The 21,305-nt window shown below is 38.6% G+C and overlaps 1 protein-coding gene and 1 pseudogene across 2 annotated transcripts in view; one reads left to right on the top strand and one right to left on the bottom strand.

Annotated features, from left to right (window-relative positions):
• The window catches only part of STAG1 (stromal antigen 1), a 462,478-nt gene that overhangs the window by 84,934 nt on the left and 356,239 nt on the right, over positions 1 to 21,305 (bottom strand). The gene's annotated exons all lie outside the window — the stretch shown is intronic.
• On the top strand, positions 2,781 to 19,639 carry LOC119257741 (60S ribosomal protein L17-like; annotated as a pseudogene).

Below are 21,305 nucleotides of genomic sequence, written 5' to 3'. Positions count from 1 at the left end.
AGATAATATAATGAGAAACTTTATACTCAGCAGTGAAATTGAACATTAATATTTACTAATGTTTGTGCCAGGTTAGTTTTGAAGTAGACGAAACATTACATATTCAGTGGACTATTCCTTGTCGCTTCCTCAAAATCTTTTCTCCTTCCTTCCTTTCTTCTTTCTCAGAACTAACCACTTTTTCAGAGTTAGTGCATAGTCCATTACATATGTTTGTTTCAAAAAGCAATATATGGCTTTGGGGGGTATTCCTAAAAGTTTACTTCAGTGGCACCCTGTATGCATGATTTTGCAGGTCACTTTCGTTATTCTGCATTATGTTTTGGAGTGATAACATGATGATAGATTTAGATTCAATTTGTTCAGTTTGTTGCTTTGTACTTCATTATTAAATAGAATAAATTACATAATGTATTCGTCTTTTGATGGACATTTAGGTGGTTTGCAATTCTTTCCTACTATAAGCAAAGCTGCAGTGAATGTCCTTGTATTACTCTGTGATTCCCTTGTGCATATGGCTAAGAATTTTCTATAAATACATTAGCCATTAACCACATTTGGCTTTTGAGCTCTTCAAGTAGGGTGATTCTGACTGGGCTGTGCTGTAAGTGTAAAATACGTATGGATTTTTGAGAACTTAGCATAAAACCATGTAAAAATCTTAATGCAAAAGTACTGATTGTATGTTGAAGTAATGGGTTAATTATTAAAATTAATTGTACTTGTTTCTTTTTATTTTTAGTGTAGCTACATGGGAATTTTAAGTTACATATATGGTTTGCACTTTGTGACTCACACATTTTATTGGGTTGTTTTTCATGTATCTCATTTGCTTTCCTTTTCCTTCCTTTTGCTCTTAATGGCACTTGGGCATTTTTCTTTAAAGATTTATTTTTATTTATACAAGAACTGGTGTACAGGTCAGAGGTGTGGGAGGGTGAGACAATTCACCAGAGACAGAGCTGGGAGCAGAACAGGCAGATGGACCGAAGACACTGCTGAGGGAGCTGCGGGCGCGGCAGGAGAGGTCCCTCATGCCATGTGGGTTTCTCCCTGGCTGGCTGGGAATCGAACCGGCACTGCAGAGGCTGCGGAATACCTATGAAGGACCTCTATTTGTTACAAACCCACCAATCATGTCACTCTTTTTGTAATCTTCCGTTTTGGGTTTTCCCTGAATTTTTAATTTCTGCGTGCGTGGGATACTTGTGTGTTTTCAGATGCTGTGCATGGCTGAGGGTGTTTGATGCTTGACTATAGGATAAGAGGGGTGTGACTTCATTATTTATGGAGTTTTGGGGTTATCACAGCACTCTATTATGCCTTCTCAAAATTATTGGTTTGAGATTCTGCTTAAGGACAGAGATTTAGCTCTAAGCTATCACGCCCAAACTTATAGTATCTGTGAGTCAGCTTCTCTACCCAAGAAACTGAATAAATCTCTGAAATGCTAATCCATCTTTAAGGAGCCCAATAGTCAGAATTTCAAGGGAGAGGTTCCCCTCCCTTTCTCCCCCATGCACCGTTGCCATTATTCTCTCTAAGAAGGCAGGGATTTGAGACACTCTCAATCCTGCTTGAGACAGGGATTGGGTATGCACCATTCTCGCTGCTATCACAGCAGTCTAAAGGATGGCAGCTAAGCCAAGCTGGAAGGAGCTTCTGTTCCCTATAGTGGTAACTCCCCCATGTGTGACACGATTCTGCTCTCTCGGCATCACCATTTCCAATGAGAAAATAAATTGCCTCTGTGCAGTCACATGCAAAATAGAGAGCCCTCTTAGCTGGCTAGAGCCGGGAGGTTGATAGAGAGCAGGAGTTCTGCGCACCAATTGTTACTGGGTAGAGCCAGGGATGATTTTTCATTGTCTGCTGAACTCTGAGCACACCCTCTTGGAGTGGATATCAAATTTGAAAAAAAATCTTCACAGTGGTTTTTGCAACCTGCTTGGTTTTAGAAGGATGGATCTGTTGTCCAAATTTTTCAAAAACCCAGAAAATCAAGTGACACAGCTCATGCATTAGCGAACATTTTTTACTTGATGTTAAACACTCCAATTTTCAGCCAAGGCTTTGTCTACATAAAGGGAGGCACTGTGCTCCGATAAAACATGGGATTTGTGGTTAGGCGGAGCTAGATTGGAATGGCAACTCCACCACTCTCACTCACCCTGGGGGCTTGAACAAGGTATGGGCACCATAAACCTCATTTTCTGTGCCTGTAAAATGAGACCAATAGCTTCATTTACCTCTAGATTGCTGGAATGTTGGTAGAAATTATTTTAACTAATATTAATAGTAAGGTAGACCAATTTGGAAAGTTCAGTTGACTCAAGCATGTGGATGCTTGTGGGAACCAATTAGTTGTGTACTTGTACTTTACCTTGACCTCAGCTTGTTTTCAAGATAAGTCTGAGATGTTTGTCTTTTTATCATTGTCAATTTTTCCAGAAGAGTGATTTTCAAGTGAATACCTTGCCCCCACCTATTGGATGCTGTTACAGGATTTTGGGAAAATACAGTCTGAAAAAAAATCACATTAAATTTTTTTGTTATGGCTTGAATTTAGAATTCTATTAACTACTATTAACTGTGGGTGAGAAAGTATGACAAATATTCTTGCCTGTAAACCTACATACAATATAGGTTGTAAGTGTGATCTTCATGGTGGGGAAAGACATGCGAGATTTTGGTGATAAACGCAAAGCTTATAGGGAGTGAAATCTCATTTTTGCCTGTGTTCCTGTAGTTCCGTTACCTGCCACTAGGTGCGTGTGCATGCCGTTAAGGACTGCAACCCTTCAGGTCAGGATCTCCTGGCTAGTTTTTTTTTTTTTAAATTTCTTCTATAAAAAATAGGATTTAATTTAATAAATTGTTTGTGAATATGAGAAAATGCATCCAAGCAAGCTGGAAGACGAGTTAGGGGGCTGGACCAGACAGTTTCAGAGTATGATGTTACTTTCAAGGGGTGAAAACTGTCTCTTAGCAAAAAAATCAAAACTAACTATATGTACAGCAGATGTGTATATATATATATATATATATATACAGCATATATATGTGTGTGTATATATATAAATGAATTATTTAAACAGATAGCCAGCATATCTGTGATATTAAAATCTAATGCAGTAACAATTAGGAAAAACTTAGGGAGATGGTAGTGGTAAAAGACAGAAACACTGCCTTGTTTTGTGTGGTTCATCTGGGTCCATTCTGGTTTTGGAGAACTTATGGACTATCTAGGCCAAGAAAGTGATTCTTCAGTGACTCCTCAGGGTAGGGAGTCCCCAGATTATGTTCAATTTCCCTGCCAGCCTTTTATGTGGGGAGCCATGGAGTGAAAATCCTCCAGCAGCTTTTATACTCTTATGAGTATAAAACACATTACCTTAATGAACTTGCTCACAATAGCTGCCTTACTTCATTATCTTTCTATTTTTCAACTTGGCCTTCAAAACCCATCCCTTTTGTATTTTTCCTGCTGTTGCTATTTACTTCTAAAATAAGAGCGCAAGCTAGTCCCACTGATGGGTGAATCTCAGTTTTGCCCCTGACCTTATGACCCTTAACTTTCAAACAAGGTATAATCACAGTAATTGGGTGGGTGAGTTACTGTGTTAATCCACATTGTAGGCTGTTCTTTTCATTCATACAACCGGCTTTACTATGGACTGGGCTCGGCAGGCAAAGGAGCAAGTTGCTGCCTCTGGGTGGTTCTGGGTGCTCCTTTCATCCTCAAGGTTTGGCAGAAGGGATCCCGGTGCCCTTTATTCCACCATAGGATTTTACTTAGGCCTCTGTTTTTGTTCTTATCTCATTATATCTATGTGATGCCCCAAATAACACGTGACCCCAAATCTCTACTGTTTTTGTTCTTATCTCATTATGTCTATGTCATGCCCCAAATCACAAATGACCTCAAAACTTTACTTATTTGGGCAAAACATTTCTAATTTTACCATTACCTACATTTTTTTTAAACTAGTAAAATTCAGTGAAGTTTAGGAAACAGGCAGGTATCAAATAAATAGAGACAATAATATAATGTTGTGATGAAAAGTAAACAATGAAAGATTTCTAGTTTGGGAACATTGGACTGTGTAATGATTTTATTTTCTCCTTAATGGTTTTTACTGTCTTTATAACATTTTAGTTTGTCTGTGCTTCAGACTTTTGGAGTCATATGGGCTCAGCTCTGCTATGCCAGGGAAGGTAGATATGGCACAAGGATCCTCTATGGGTCAGATGTTTCTGGAGCTAGGAAAGGTAAGTGGGTCTTTTCCAGAGGAAGATGGAGCAACCCCATCTACTGGTTTTGTCTGATTCAGGCATATCCAATGGAGTTCTTTCAACCCTCAAGATAAATGGATGAATGGCTTGGATTCATTTGTTAATGTAGGAAAAGAAAAACACACCCCATGAGAAAGCAACACCATCAGAGTCCTAGCAATGCTTGGAAGTGGGGAGGCTATTGCTGAGTCACTGGACTTTCATGTGGTTTTGTGTTGGGGAATGCAGAGAAAAGCATTTCTTTGTCCAGATTTAATGTTTACATGCATATAAATTTTTTGCTGCCCTCTTCAGATAGAAACACAAATTGATGTATAAATGAATTTTCACAGTGTTAAATGTGAAAATTTGCATAGTTTCTTTTCTCTGGAATGGCCTTACCCCACTTGTCTGACTAACAGTTTGATGATTTGGTAAAATTTTTAGTTTTAATTTACATTATTCTAGTAATGAGGATGGGCTTCATTTGATATATTTATTAACTATTTGAGTTTCCTCTTTAGAGAATTGATTGCTTTGTCTGTTTCTATAAAATTTTTCTTATTGATGGTCTTACAAATCAATGTATATTTTTTATAGATCCTGGTGATAATCATTTGTACATTATAGATATTCCACACATATTCTCTTGTATATGGTGCTAGAAAATTAATATTACTAACTTTTAAATAATATTTAATAATATTAATTATGTAATTGTGACATGAGACACAATTCTGATCAATAAAATATAGGTGTATATTTAATATTATAAGAAATTCTTAGTCTCCCAAATTGTTTTTTTCCATTTTCACTTTCGTCAGCAATGCATGAACATTCCAGTTGCTCCATATCCTTCCTTGATGACACTTGGTATTGTTAGTCTTTAATTTTAGCCTTTAGCAACTCATATTATATGTTATTGTGGTTTTAATTTGCATTTTTCGAGAACCCTGAAGATTTGATAGAAAAAATAGTTGAAACAATCAGTTTAGCAAAGTGGCGAGTATAAAATCAACAAACAAAAATCAGTTGCTTCCCTATATACAAACAATTAGGTAGAAGAGGAAGAAAATAAAAAAGTAACCCCATTTACAATAATACCAAAAATTTTTTTGAATACCTAGGAGTAAACCTAACAAAGGAGGTAAAAGATCTATACAAAGAAAACTATAAGACATTGTTGAAAGAATTAGAAAACACAAAGAAATGGGAAAATATTCCCTACTTATGGATTGAAAGAATCAGCATTGTCAAAATGGCCACCTATCCAAAGCAATATACAGATGCAATGAGATCCCAATTAAAAGATCAGTGACATTTTTCATAGAACTGGAGCAAACTCTATTGAAATTCATATGGAATTACAGAATGCCCAGAATAGCAAATACAATCTTGACAAAAAAAGAAAGAGAATGGAAGTATCACACTTTCAGATCTCAAATTATATTCTAAAGCCATAATAGTTAAAATAACCTAGTACTGGAATAAAAACATATACACAGACCAATGGAATAGAATTGAGAGCCCAGAAATAAACTCACACCTATATAGACAGTTAATCTGTGACAAAGGAGCCAAAATCATACACCTTGAATAAGGATGACCTCTTCAATATGTGGTGTTGGGAAAATTGAACAGCTGTATGCAGAAGAATGAATCTAGACCCCTAACTCACACATGCACAAAAATCAGTTCAGAATATATAAAAGACCTGGATGTAAGATCTGAAACTATAAAGCATATAGTAGAAAACATAAGCAAAACATTTCATGACAAAGTTTTAGTGATGTCTTTAGTTATTTGTCTCCAACAGCAAGGAAAACAAAACAAAAACATAAGCAACTGTGACTATATCAAATCAAAATCAAAAGAAACCATAACTAAAATGAAATAACTCCCTACTGAATGGGAGAAAATATTTGCACACAGTACATCTGACAAGCGACTGATATCAAAGATAAACAAAGAACTCTTATTTATTTTTTTAATATCCTTTTTAAAAAATTGAGGTAATACCGGTTTGCTTCATATGATTCAGAGGTATAGGTTCACACCTCTTCAGATGTATGTTACCACACCACACCCACCACCAAGGCACCCATAGTCCTTAACATAGTCCATTGGGTCACTTCCACACCTTACTCTTGCCCTCTCCTTCCCACTCTGATAGCTTCAATTCTATAATCAGACTTCTAGTGCTTGTTCTTGATTTTATTTTGTCTGATCCTTTCTTTTGTTTTTTTTTTTTTTTTTTTTTTTTTTCCATTCAAAGCAAACTTTATGACCAAAGATCCAGGAACTTAATACGTTTCCACAACTGTCGTATGATAGATAAACAGACATCTAACGAAGAATAGCTAGTGCATGGGCAGATTTGATAATACACCATCTCCTCAGACTGTTGTATGAAGCAACAAAGGAGAAAGGCTCATTTTTGTTCAACGTGAACTTTTTGGCAGCTTTTGAGAACATATTTAAAGGTATAGAAAGGGAACAGCCTTTTTTAGTTGAACATTTATGAACTTTTCTCTCATTACCATAGTTCATTCTTATTATTACTGAATCTCTCACATTGTTCTTGTAATCTAACATTAGTTAATGTGAAAGAAACCAATTTGCCTGAATGTTGACAATATTAAAATCTGTATGAAAAATAGGAATACAGGGATTTGGATTTGAATAATTAGTATTTACAAATACCCTTTTCTATTTTTATACTACGCCTTGATAACAAATTCTTTACTGCCAAAACTGGCTGTAAAGAGAAAAAAAAAATGTATGTTAAATTGATTTCAACTATTGGGACGGAGTAGTACTCCCTTTGCTAACCTGAGGTATAATTTTTTTTTTTTTTTTTTTTTTAATAATAAATTTTATTTTTATATTACCCCATACAATTGCAAGCGCCCCATTCTGACCCCAATCCTTCCCCTCCCGCCCCCCACCCCCCAAAAAGTGTCTCTGGTTCATAGTTTTTTGTTGATTTTGATTTTCACTTTCTTTTATTCATTTTCCTGGTCCCTTATTTAAGTTTTCTAGATTCCTGCTATGAGTGAGACCATCCGGTATTTTTCTTTTTCTTTTTGGCTTATTTCGCTGAGCATGATCCCTTCCAGTGCCATCCATGTTGCTGCAAATTGCATGTGTTTATCTTTTTTGAATGCTGAGTAATATTCCATGGTGTATATGTACCACATCTTCTTGATCCAGTCATCTATTTTTGGGCATTTGGGTTGTTTCCAAAGCTTAGCTATTGTAAACAGTGCTGCTATAAACATAGGAGTGCAGGTGCTCTTTGGAATTGATGTTTCTGTGTCCTTTGGGTAAATACCTAGGAGTGGAATTGCTGGATCATATGGAAGCTCTATGTTTAGTAGGTCCAGAAATCTCCACACAGCTCTCCATAGTGGTTGACCAGTTTGCACTCCCACCAACAGTGCACAAGAGTTCCTTTTTCTCCACATCCTCGCCAACATTTGTTGTTGCTAGTTTTTTTAATATGTGCCATTCTCACTGGTGTGAGATGGTATCTCATGGTAGTTTTGATTTGCATTTCCCTGATTACAAGTGATGTTGAACATTTTTTCATATGTCTGTTGGCCATTTGCATTTCCTCTTCAGAGAAGTTTCTTTTTAGCTCTTCTGCCCATTTTTTGACTGGATTATTTTCTTTGTTGTTGCTGAGTCTCATCAGCTCTTTGCAGATTTTTGTGATCAGTCCTTTATCATTAGTGTTGGGTGCAAAAATGTTCTCCCAGTTGGTGGGTTTCTCTTTGTTTTTGTTATTGTCTCTTTTGCTGTGCAGAAGCTCTTTAATTTGATGTAGTCCCAGCTGTTTATCTTTCTCTTCACTATCACTGCTTTGGGTGATGTGTCTGTAAAGATGTCTTTGATGTGCAAATCCCGTAGTGTTTCGCCTATATTTCCTTCTATGTATTTTATGGTTTCAGGTCTTATGTCTAGTTCTTTAATCCATTTTGAGTTGATTTTTGTGTATGGTGTGAGGTAGTGGTCAAGCTTCATTCTTTTGCATGTAGCGACCCAGTTTTCCCAGCACCACTTATTGAACAAACTTTCTTTGCTCCAATGCATAGTCTTCGCTCCTTTGTCAAAGATTAGTTGACCATAAATCTGTGGGTTTATTTCTGGATTTTCTATTCGATTCCATTGGTCTGTATGTCTGTTCTTGTTCCAATACCATGCAGTTTTGATGATTATGGCTTTGTAGTATAGTTTGAAGTCTGGGAGTGTGATGCCTCCATTTCCTCTTTTTTTTTTCAGTAGAGCTTTGGCTATTCGGGGGTTTTTGGTGATTCCATATGAATTTCATCAATAATTGTTCTATTTCTTTGAAGAATGCCATTGAGATTTTGATTGGAATAGCATTGAATCTGTATATTGCTTTTGGTAGGATGGCCATTTTAATAATGTTTATTCTTCCAATCCATGAGCAGGGGATGTCTTTCCATTTCTTTGTGTCTTCTTCTATTTCTTTTAACAGTGTTTTATAGTTTTCTTTGTATAGGTCCTTTTCCTCTTTTGTTAGATTTATTCCCAAATATTTGATTTTTTTTGTTTCGATAATAAAAGGGGTGGTTTTTTTGATTTCTTCTTCTTCAGATTTATTGTTTGTGTATAGGAAGGCTACTGACTTTTGCGTGTTGATTTTGTATCCTGCCACTTTACTGAATTGATTGATGAGTTGAATTAGTTTTTCTGTGGACTTTTGGGGTTCTCTATGTATATTATCATATCATCTGCAAATAGTGATAGTTTGACTTCTTCTTTTCCTATTTGGATTCCTTGGATGTCTTTCTCTTGTCTTATTGCTCTGGCTAGGACTTCCAGTATTATATTGAAAAGCAGTGGTGAGAGTGGACATCCTTGTCTTGTTCCAGATCTTAATGGAATTGCTTTCAGCTTTTCACCATTGAGAATGATACTGGCTGTTGGCTTGTCATAGATGGCCTTTATGATGTTGAGGTATGTTCCTTGTATCCCAAGAATTTCAAGGGCTTTTATCATGAATGGGTGTTGCACTTTGTCGAAAGCTTTCTCAGCATCTATTGATATTATCATATGGTTTTATATTTCTTTTTGTTGATGTGTTGGATAACGTTGATTGATTTTCGGATGTTAAACCATCCTTGTGCCCCTGGAATGAATCCAACTTGGTCGTGGTGAATTATCTTATGGATACATTGTTGGATTCTGATAGCTAAAATTTTATTGAGGATTTTTGCATCAGTGTTCATTAGGGAGATTGGCCTATAGTTTTCCTTTTTGTGTTGTCCTTATTCGGTTTTGGTATTAGTGTAATATTGGCTTCATAGAACGTGTTTGGTATTTTCCCTTCCTTCTCAATTTTTTGGAAGAGTTTGTGAAGGATAGGCACTAATTCGTCTCTGAATGTTTGGTAGAATTCATTTGTAAATCCATCAGGTCCTGGGCTTTTGTTTTTGGGGAGGTTTTTAATTACCATTTCAATTCGCTGCTTGTAATGGCCTGTTTAGGTGTTCTATTTCTTCTTTATCTAGCGTTGGGTGATTGTAGAGTTGTAGGAATTTGTCCATCTCCTCTAGATTGTTGAACTTGTTTCCATATAACTGTTCATAGTAGTTACTGATTATTCTTTTGATTTCTGCTGTGTCGTTGTGATTTCTCCTCTTTCATTTATGATTCTGTGTATTTGTGCTTTCTCCCTTTTTTCCTTTGTGAGCCTGGCTAGGGGCTGTCTATTTATTTATTTTTTCAAAGAACCAGCTCTTGGTTTCATTGATCTTTTTGGATTGTTTTTTTAGTTTCAATTTCATTTATTTCTGCTTTGGTTTTTATTATTCTTTTCTTCTACTGGTTCTGGGGTTTTTTGTTGTTCTTTTTCTAGATCTTTGAGCTTCGAGATTAGGTTGTTTCTTTGAGTTCTTTCTTGTTTTTTGATGTGAGCTTCTATTGCTATATATTTTCCTCTTATTACTGCTTTTGCTGCATCCCATACATTTAGGATATTGGTGTCCTCCTTGTCATTCAATTCAAAGAATTTTTAATTTCTTCTTTGATCTCCTCGTTAGTCCAGTGGTCTTCCAGTAGTGTGGCTTTTAATCTCCATGAGGTAGGATAGTTCCTTGCCTTCTTTTTATGATTTATTTCTAGTTTGATGCCTTCGTGGTCAGAAAAGATGGTTGTATGATTTCAATCTTGGTGTATCTGTTGATGTTTGTCTTGTGCCCAGTATGTGATCGATCCTGGAGAATGATCCGTGTGCGCTTGAGAAAAATGTGTACTCCGTTTTTTTTGGGTTTAGTGTTCTATAGATGTCTGTTAAGCCCAAATGCTCTAGGTCCTTATTTAGAGCTTTAGTTTCTTTACTTATTTTTTGTCTTGTTGATCTATCCATTGTTGATAGTGGTGTGTTGAAGTCTCCCACTACATATGTGTTTTCTCTGATGTCTGTTTTCAGAGAGGACAACAGTTGTCTGATATATTTTGGTGCTCTTTCGTTTGGTGAGTATATGTTAATGAGTGTTATTTCTTCTTGAAGTATTGTCCCCTTAATCATAATGTAGTGACCATTGGGTCTCTTTTTATTTTTTTGAGTTTGAAGTCTGTTTTATCTGATATAAGTATAGCTGTTCCTGCTTTCTTTTTGGCCCATTTGCTTGTAGGATTGTTTTCCATCCTTTGACTTTGAGCCTATTTTTATCTTTTGTAGCTAAATGTGTTTCCTGGAGACAGCAAAAGGTTGGGTTTTGTTTCTTAATCCAGGCTGCAACTCTGTGTCTTTTTATTGAAGAGTTTAGTCCATTTACATTTAGAGTTAATATTGATATGTTAGCATCTGTATTTGCCATTATGTTTGTCTTTCCTTTGATTTTATTTATTTATTCTTTTAATAACTTTTTTTTTTTTTTTGGTCTTCTTTCGTTGTTATTCGTCCTCTCTGAGGTTCTGGCTTTAGGATTCCTTGTAGTATTTTTTGGAGTGGGGGTTTAGTCGCAATGAAATTCCGGAGTTTCTCTTTGTCTGGGAAGGTCCATATTCTTTCTTCATGGAGGAAAGAGAGCTTTGCGGGATAGAGTATTCTTGGTTGGCATCTGTTTTCTTGGAGTCTGTTGACTATGTCCCTCCACTCTCTCCTTGCCCGTAGTGTTTCTTCAGAGAAGTCTGATGTCAGCCTGATTGGTTTTCCTTTGAATGTTATCTGTTTCTTCCCTCTTGTCAGCTTCATTATTTTTTCCTTGTCCTGGATTCTTGGGAGCTTTACTATTATGTGTCTTGCTGTGTTTTTCCTTTCGTCGTGGAAGTTTGGTGTTCTTCTTGCTTCTTGTATATCAATTTTTCAGCTCCTTCTTCTCATTTGGGAAGTTCTCTTCAATTATATCCATGAAATTTTCTCTGTTCCTACATCTCTCTCCTCCTTCTGGAATTCCTATAACTCTTATATTTCCTTTCCTCATGGAGTCAGATAGTTCCCGAAGTCTTTCTTCATTCTTTTTCCTTCGTACTTCTCTTTCCTTTTCTGTTTTGGTTCTTTTTATTTCTGTGTCTTCAAGATTACTTATTCGTTCTTCCATTTCATCTATTCTGCTTTCATTGCTTTTCCCAGAGTTCTTTAGTTCCTCCATTAATTCTTTGATCTCCTGCATTTCTCTTACTTCCCTCTTTAGGGACTCAATTTCCTTCTTCTGATCTATCACTTTTAAATCATGGCAATTTTAAATTCTCTTTCTGGAAGGCTCAGAAGTTCTTCCAAGTCGCTGTCGTTGCAATCTGGGAGTGGTTTTCTTTTTGTGGTGTGCTTCTTTCCTGAGGAGTTTTTAGGTTGCGTGTGTTCTTCTACTCCTACTGTCTGTTTTCTAATTTGTCGTATGCGTTGGGACACTGTGTTGCTCGGACTGACTGACATCTTGGGTGAACTTCTCCGCTCCCCTCTGGCTCTTCCAGGAGCCATCTCTGTCTTCTGGGGGAGCTTTCTGCTGGTTTTAGGCAGTTTTTACTGAAGAAATGTCCCTGTTCTCAAATGGCGAAGCGGGATGCAGTCCCTGCGCCTCCGGTTTCAGGCACACTCTTCTGCGCACCCGGTCTGCCCCGGACGTGGGTGCCTGCTCCCTCTGTGGGCTCAGACTGCTGGTCGGAAGGGGCCTGGCGTGGAATAACTTCCCGGCTGGCCACTGGGCCCTCCAGAAACCTTCTGCCCTTTTCAAGCAGTCTTAAGAAATGCCCTGTTTTATAGGGTGTTAGTGACTTTTTTTTTCCTGGTCGCTAGGTGGCGCCAGAGATCTCTCCTATTGTCCTTGGGGGGCTGTTTTTCGCCTCCCCCCACCCCGTGGGACAGAGAACAGAGCGGGAATGGTAGGGTACACCTCAACAGCTTTGGGGTGCTGTGTCTGCCTTGTGCCCCACCGTCGTGGAGAAACCACGCCCCGAATTTTCGTGCCCCGGGTCTCAGTTCAAAGCCCTCAGTTCCAAGACGCGGGCTGTAGCCCAGTTCAGTGGCGCGGGAATGGCGCCTTTTGCACCGCTCCCGTGCCTGGGCGCCTGGTTCCTGCTCACTCAGGGAGGGACCTTCACCTCAGTGAGGACCTCCGCGCGTCTCCCCGCAAGCCTAGGTCGCAGGCGCGGGGACCTGGGCAGCCGGGATCCCGGTCCGCGTTTTCTTTTCAAGCGTGCCAAGCGCGCCGCTTTCCCGCGCAGGCTTACCGGCAGCCCGGGCTGTGTGCGCGTCTCCCGGGGTCTTTGTTCTTCTCTAATGGCGCCCGGAGCTGTTCGCTCACCGCCGCGGCGGATCCTGCAGGGTTCGCCTCAGCTCCCGTTCACGGGGTGTGGTGGCTGCAATAGTTCCTTTCCACTCACAGTCCCGCTTGCTGCGTCGTTTGTTCTTGTGGGCCGTTTTGGTTTGTTGTTTCCTCCTCTCTGCCGGTCGGAGAGTGCCGCCTCTGTGGGTGGGGGAGGGGAGCAGGGTTCTGCGCTTCCCTCCCTTCTAGTCCTCTTTTATGGCCACTTTCTTCTTCGGGCAGTTCGCTGGCGTCACCCGTTTATCTTTCGTGTCCCAGTTCTCACTGGGACCTGCCGCTTTTCCTCCCTATTCACTTTTTTTAATGGGAGATCTTACTCGCAGCGTCTCCTCGCCGCCATGTTGCTCCGCCCCCCTGATCCTTTCTTTTGTTTCTCTATACTCCACATATAAGTGAAAGTATCTGGTATTTGTCTCTTTCCTTCTGATTATTTTGCTTAGCACAATCCTCTTCTGCTCTATTTATGTTGTCACAAATGGCAAGTGTTCAATTTTTTAATAGCTGAGTAGTAGTCCATTATGCATATATACCACATTTTTCTAATCCATTTCTCACTTTGGGCACTTAGGTAGTTTTCTAACTTGGCTATTATAAATAGTGCTGCAATGGACAATGGACATAGGAGTACATGCATCCTTCAAAGTTATTTTGTTTGCATTCTTTGGGTAGATAACTGGGAATCGAATTTTTGGATGATATGATAGATCTATTGTGAGAAACCTCCATGCTGTTTTCTATAAGGGCTAGAAAAACCTACATTCTCTTGTTCCCCTAGGCTGCTGAGCAGGAGCCAGCTGAGCCTGGGAAGGGAAAGCCCTTTAAACTTCTAGGAATTTTAGATGTTGAAAACATCCCCTGTACCTGGGATTCAATATTATATTGTTCATTAGGATCTGTTGTGGCTGGCCTTGGGCCTTTTTTGTTAACTAGTAGGATTAGAAGGCCATGTGATGTTGGAGTAGGAGGATTTTTCTTGGTGACTTAAGGATGCTGGTTCCATTGTAGGTATAACTATGCAAAACAAAGAATATAGGAAAGAATTGCCAGAGAAGGAATTAAAAATAAGATTTTATATGAAAGTACCCACCTTGATCCTGAAAGTAAACAAATCAATGGCAACAGCAACAGCTGAGCAATCTTGGGCATAGAACACCCAAATACACAGAAGTCAGTGTGAAAAAAGTTGAGCGCAACTTTAAAAAACCTATCTTTTATGTACCATAAAGCCTTCAATCAAATAAAAAAAAATCTACATTCTCATCAACAGTATATGAGGTTTCCTTTTTCTCCTCATCCTCACCAACACTTGTTTCTTGTCTCTTTTTGATGTGGGCCATTCTCACAGGTGTGAGATTTGCTTACTGTGATTTTGATTTGCATTACCCCTCATCATGATAAGTACTAATGAGCGTATCTTATGTGCCTGTTGGCCATCTGTTTGTCTTCTTTGAAGAAATGCTTAGCTCTCCTGCCTATTGTATTTTTTTTTTGATTGGGTTATTGGTTTTCTTTTTATTGAGTTGTATGAGTTCTTTGTAGATCTTGGATATTAGCTGCTTCTTGGATATATGATGTACACATATTTTCTCCCGTTCAGCTGCCCAATACCCTTGAACTTTTGCCTTCAAGTGAGGCAGGGTTTTGCCCTTGGGTTCTGCATGAGAACAATGCATTAGGGTGGCCTATCACTATGATGAAATACCATTATCTTGCCAGTTACTTAAAGAATTTCCTTCTCTGTATGCCCATGTGTATATGCCTACCATTGCATTTACTATGTCATATTTTAATGATTTGTTTATGTACTGTATTATTCTCTTGCTGCTTTAACAGAATACCATAGACTGTGTGATTTAAACAACAGAAATTTATTTTCTTCTAAATCTGGAGGCTAGAAATCTAAGATCAAGGTGCTACGGTTAGTTTTTGTTAAGATGTCTATATTTGGCTTGCAGAGGGCCACTGTTTTGCTGTGTCTTTGCTGGTGATTCCTCTTTATGTTCTCACTAAGAGCAAGAAAGCTCTGGTGTCTCTTCTTCTTTATAAGGAAATCAGGCCTACTGGGTTAGGGCCTTATCATTATCATCTAATTTAACCTTAATTACTTCTTCAAATTACTGCCTCCACATAGAGTCACAGTGGGGGTTAGGCTGTCAACATTTGAGTTTTGAGGAACACAATTGAGTCCTTAGCATGCATCATTCACTACCATCAGAATATGAGATCCTTGGAGACAAAGACATTTTATTATTCATTTTTGAATCCCCAGTCCTTAGCACAATGCTTAATACATAGAGGGTGCTTAATCAATGTTCGCATGTTTGCTGGTCTGATTTCCAGACTTTCTGTTTTACTCTCTATGTCTTGTTTTCATGTTCTTGCCTCACATGAACACACTCATGGATGAGTATCTGGCTGTGTGGTAGTCATTGTTGCTGTTCATCAAATATCTCTGGCTCTCTGCTTTCAGGGGACCTGTTAGGATTACATTTCTTGGGGCTCTAGTGATTGGATGGGGCCTTCAATTAGTAATGGCTTTGAGTTTGAGTAAAAGTTAGGGGTATCATTTTCAACCTGAAGCATTTAATTTTTGGCACGATGTCCTCCAGTGATCCTTTGCCCTCTGCCATGGTAGCTAGCAATATTCCCAGCAGAGGCCACTTCATCAGTCTAGAGCGGAAGAGACATGAAGTGGAGTCTCCCACCAACAATAGTGAGTTAAGCAAGGTTTGTGTTATTGTTTTAAGCTATGAGATTTGGGGGTTATTTGTTACTGTTGCAAAATCTAACCCATTCTGATCAATACAAGATCTCATACCCTTTAGTCCGTGTGGTGCAAGGTCACACCTGACCAACTTCATATGATATTTTACTCAAAGGAGAAGTCTTCCTATTTTACTCTCTCAGCCTATTGAAATCCTACTCATTCTTTTTTTTTTTTAAAGATCTATCTATCTATCTATCTATCTATCTATCTATCTATCTATCTATCTATCTATCTATCTATCTATCTATCTATCTATTTATACAAGCACTGGATACAGTCAGAAGCGCGGGAGGGTGAGAGAATTCACCAGAGCCAGAGCGGGAGCAGAGCAGGCAGAAGGACCGAAGTACACTGCTGAGGGGAGCAGCGGGTGGCAGGAGAGGTCTGCGCACCATGTGGGACCCTCCTCCAGTGGCCAGGGAGCAGCCGGGGATCGAACAGGCGCTGCAGAGGCTGCGGGCAGCTTCGCAACCCAGTGCTCAACCGCTGCGCCAACGGGGAGGCCCCCTACTCATTCTTAAACGCAGGTTAAATTCCTCCTACATAAAGCATTCCTCTGCCTTAACTTGTTGAATCTGTCTTTCCCTCTTCAAGATTCATGTGACTTTATACTAGAACATCATTTATACTTGAAGTGCAGTACTTTGTGTAATAGCCTGTTTCCCCTACAATATGTATTTTTCTTTTTTACTTGAAAGCAAGGTCAGTTGTTACCAATGCAAAATAAAGTTTTTCTTTTTCTCCTCACTACCATTCCTTATACCCCTTGATCCCTCCTTTCCTTCCCTCTTAATCTCAGGAAACTCCGTTTTGTTATCAATGTCTGTTAGTTTATAATTATTTTGCCTTATCAGTTTATCTGCTTTGTTTCCTTATATTATGCCTATATGTGAAATCATATAATACTTGTCTTTATCTTTCTGATTTTTTTTTTTTTTTTGCTTTGGATAATCCCCTAGAGTGCCTTCCATTTTCCTATAAATGGTAGCATTTCATTTTTCCTTATAGCTGAATAGTATTCTATTGTGTGTATAGACCACATTTTCTTTATCCAATTCTCTCTCAGTGGGCACTTAAGTTGCTTCTATATCCTTGCTATTATACCATCTGCTACAATATTTCAAGCTCCATGAGGGTGGTGATCCTGATATCTGTGTCTTTTCTCATGGTCACTGGCAATTTAATATATGTTATTTAAAGTGAATTGAAGCTTCCCGTTCTACTGATCACCATGCTTATTGTCTTCTCCAGAAATGGTAGTGGTGGTGGGCACTTCAACTTCCTGAACTGGAAAGAACATAGGATTTAGATTCAGATAGATACAAGTTTTAATTTTCGACTCTGTCGTGTAGTAGCTGTACAACTTTGGGCAAGTCACTAAAATTTTTTGCGTCTTGGTTTCTTCATTTGTAAAATTGGGGTACTTCTTATCTTTTAGGTTTGCTTGAAGATAAGATGACTAGTGTGAAACACCCAGTGTGTCTAGCATAGTGTAGGAACCAGTTAGTGGCAGCACCTTTTTTTCTTTAATTGGTCCATTTGGGGCAGCAGGATTGGAGACAGAAAAGGTGGTTTTGCCAGGTTGTAAAGGAGATATTCTAAATACCTAACCCTTTCAAGTTCCCTGTAGAGGGACATTTGGGTATCCTGTAGAATCCTCTTTCATTTTTTAGGCAATCCTAAACTTCACATATCTGAACCCAAGAATGATTAATAATGTTTGATGAGAAGTTATGTTCATGATTGCACTGAATTGTCTATAAATGCTGGTTGATTGTTATTTCAATAGGACATTTTATCCAGAAAATTCCTGGGTGTGGGGTCTTTCTTGTCTTGATTAGTTTGTCTTTGCACAGTAGCAGTAAGGTCTTTGTAATAGTTGGCAGTCTTTTAATTATAAACAAGGGGAAACCACAATCAAATTAGCTTAAGAGACAGAGAAATTAATTGGCCAATTTAATTGGTAAGTACAAGGAAAGTTCTAGATTCAGGTTCAGTTGCATCCAGGTGATCAATAGCTATCAACAAAACTTTCTGTGATACACTTTCTTAATTTTGTTTCTTTTCTCTTTGACATCATTCTTTTCTTTGTCATAATAGACAACTTTGTCACATCATTCCACTCAGGCAAGGGAGATGGGTGTTGAGGTTTCCAATCTTACTTCCACCGAGCATTATGACCCTTTATCAGAAAAGCCCCAGTGAAGAATCTAATTGGTTCGATATGTGTCATAGTCCCATTCCTGAACAAATCACTTGTGAGTTGGGGCATGAGTACAAATGGTAATTGACCAGACTGACTTTTAAGTCCATACCTGTGCTGGTGGGGTTAAGGAGAAATTGCCCAGTGATTGACAGATCCTCTGGTCAACATAGGCTAGGTAAGGGATGTCTCTGGAGGAAGTAAATATAGTGACGACAGATATAGAGCTTCTCAGTTTCTGCAGTCCTTGGCCTTTTTTTTTTTTAATTACTTTTTTCTCTAGAGGACTCCTTTCATTAAGTGTCTTCCTCAATGTAATACATTTTCTTACACTGTTGTTTTCTACTTGGAGTTTACTGATTATTTAATTAGAATTAAAGGACCTCTTAACCTTTCTCCAATATGTAAGTTCAAAGAGTGAACACTAAGTGGGTTCCTTGGGAATGTCTCTGTAAGGAAATAATGAATATGATAACATCATCTGTACTGTTAGGATGATTAGCTAGCTGTTCATTTCCTAAGCATTTTTTCCAGATTTGAAAGAGTATGTTGGGTAAAGCTTCAGACTTCACACAGGAAGTGAGGGAGACTAGCATTGCAGTTTCTGGGTAGCTTATGGCAAAGACTGTGACTTATCCAACTTGGAAAGAACTGACTAATTTAGTAAAAGAAGTCTACCTAGAAGCTAGAAAAAAGGCACACACTTCATAATCGTGGTATCTTCCCTGCCAAGTAAGTATGCGAGGGCACACACTTCATTTTTGCAATTGTTTTTACATGGGATAAAAGATCTGGCTGCCTTGTGAAGGCAATCGGCAGTACTGTGCCAGAAGGAAGGGGACTGTTAATTCCATGACCCTCCATTCCCATAAATTCCAAATAGGAGATTATTTGGACACAATGATTACCCTTCTAAGTCAGGCACTACCTTCTCCAAAGCTCATGAGAACATTAAAATTTACTATTAAAAAAATTCTTTTTCTTCCTGTAGGCAGCCATAGGTGATCTCTAAAAATGGTTCACTACTGCTTGACCTGGAGAACCTTACAAAGTCATGCAAATCAAGAGGTTCAAATCTTTTTCTTCATTTTATGAACAATAGTGAAACTTCGCAGACCATCAAGGGGATGCATATTCAAAAAAACACCAAGTATCTGAGGATATCACACTACAGAAGCAGTGAGTGACATCCCATCCTTACAATGGCAGAGCTGATGTGTGTGCCCAAGCCAAACAATGGGGCTGGATGCAGAGTCAATGGCGCCAAACAGTGGGGCTGGATGCAGAGTCAATGGCCCTAAAAGATGATGAATTTTTACTGCACATTAAAACTGGTGTACTTAAGGGTTTAGATATAGATTTTTTGGTCATTGAGTATATCCAGGTGAACAAAGTTCCCAAGAAGCATCACAGAACTTACAGAGCTCACTGTCAGATGAACCTACACCTGAGCTTCCCCTGACACCGAGAGATGATCCTCACTGATAAGAGCAGATATTTCCTAAACCAGAAAAGAAGGTTGCACAGAAGAAACTGAAGAAATAACAACTTATGGCCCAGGAGTAATTTCAACATAAAATAAACGGAAATAAAAGAGAAAACAGAAAGTTCTCATTTACCTTAAATTAAGACCTCATGAACATTAAAAATGTGAGTTTGTGTCTTGATAATCTAGCAGGAGGACTAAGAATCTATCTATTGTTATATATTTATCAAAAATTTTATATATGTACATACATATGTATATATTTATATACCTTGAACCACCAATCTTTGTTTTTAATTTTTGAACAACTTTGCTTTATTCTGTTAGTTAATGGGAAATTCAACATTGGAAGAGAAATGGTCAGTGTGTTCCATACTCCCAATTTATTAAAGGAAGAAAGTGGCAGATTCTAAAGGAGATCCGTCTGTGTGATGGATCAGATTTTGTGGTCTATGTCAATAGTATGACAGGAGACCTAGATGAACCCACCTTACCCTGCCCTACCCCTGTGATAGTTAATTTGGTGTGTCAATTTGCCTGGATAAAGAGGTGCCCAGATTAAACATTTCTGGATGTGGAACATTTCTGGATGAGACTAGTATTGTGACCGGTGGGTTCAGGGAAGCAGGTTGCCTTCCCCAATGTGGCTGGGCATTATCCAGTCCAATGTGGGCCTGAATACAACTAAGATGCAAAGGAAGGAAGAATTTCCCCATTTGCGTCCTGCCTGCCTACTTTAGTATGGCCATCTCATCTCATCTCTGGTCCTCAGATTGGGATTTAAACCATTAGCAGCCTTAGTTCCCAGGCCTTTGGACTCAAATTGAATTACACCACTAGCTTTCTTGGGTCACTGGCTTGCAGAGAACAGACTGTGGGACTTCTCAGTCAGTGATCCATGATTATGTAAGCTGATTCTTTATAATCTCTCTCTTTTCCATATGTATAGAGATATGACTAATACCCTCTCTCCTCATTCAAATGGCTGATTTGTCCATTCAGGATTTCCTGGAAAATCTGGGTTAAAGCATATTGTGTGGGTCTGAGATGAAGTAGTTTCCGATATCTCTTCTAAGGTCAAAATTTTAGAATTTTGAATTACTAACCCACTGGTTGGCCACATGCAGGAATGATATGGGAAGCAGTGTTGAAGGATGGATATGCTCATATCTGCAGGGCAGACTAGGATTTAACTTTCTTTTCCAACTGTGTCTGTGAGAAAGGAAGAGACAAGAGCATCAGTATGGCCTTGCCAAGCTTTCTGACTCTTCTGTAGCAGGAGGAAGACCTGGGAAAATGAGTGCAGCCCTACAAAGCTCGTTGGCCTCACCCATGATAACTGTGGTCCAACCAATGTCCAGCCCTGTGACCAAGCAATCACTCTTCTTTGAGTGTCAGATAATAGTGATCCCACAAAGGCAGAATTAGGTCTGGCATAAGAGAGGAATCAGAAATGATCCCTCCCAGCAGTTTATTTTGTTTTTGACCTAATGTTATCCATTTTTTTTTTTAATTTCTGACCTAATTTCAAACTGAAAATACTGGCCTGTTGGTCATCTCAGACTTAAAAATTTAACACAAGCCCTATCCACTCTATTGGTGCTTAGACTATGATATACGTACAAAAGATAATGGTGATTCAAGCCCTTTATTTATAAGACATTTCTGCAATAATGCAAGGTGCACATTCTTGAAAAACCCCCACATTCTATACAAGCATACAATAATGGGGATTATAATGGGGATTATAAAGAAAAGGTGAGAAACAGATCACTCAAA

The sequence above is a fragment of the Talpa occidentalis genome, unplaced genomic scaffold (assembly GCF_014898055.3).
Source record: "Talpa occidentalis isolate TD23 unplaced genomic scaffold, MPIMG_talOcc4v2.1 talOcc4.4, whole genome shotgun sequence".
Taxonomy (NCBI): domain Eukaryota; kingdom Metazoa; phylum Chordata; class Mammalia; order Eulipotyphla; family Talpidae; genus Talpa; species Talpa occidentalis.
Note: the sequence above shows the minus strand (reverse complement) of the source record. Positions and strands in the feature narration are given on the sequence as shown.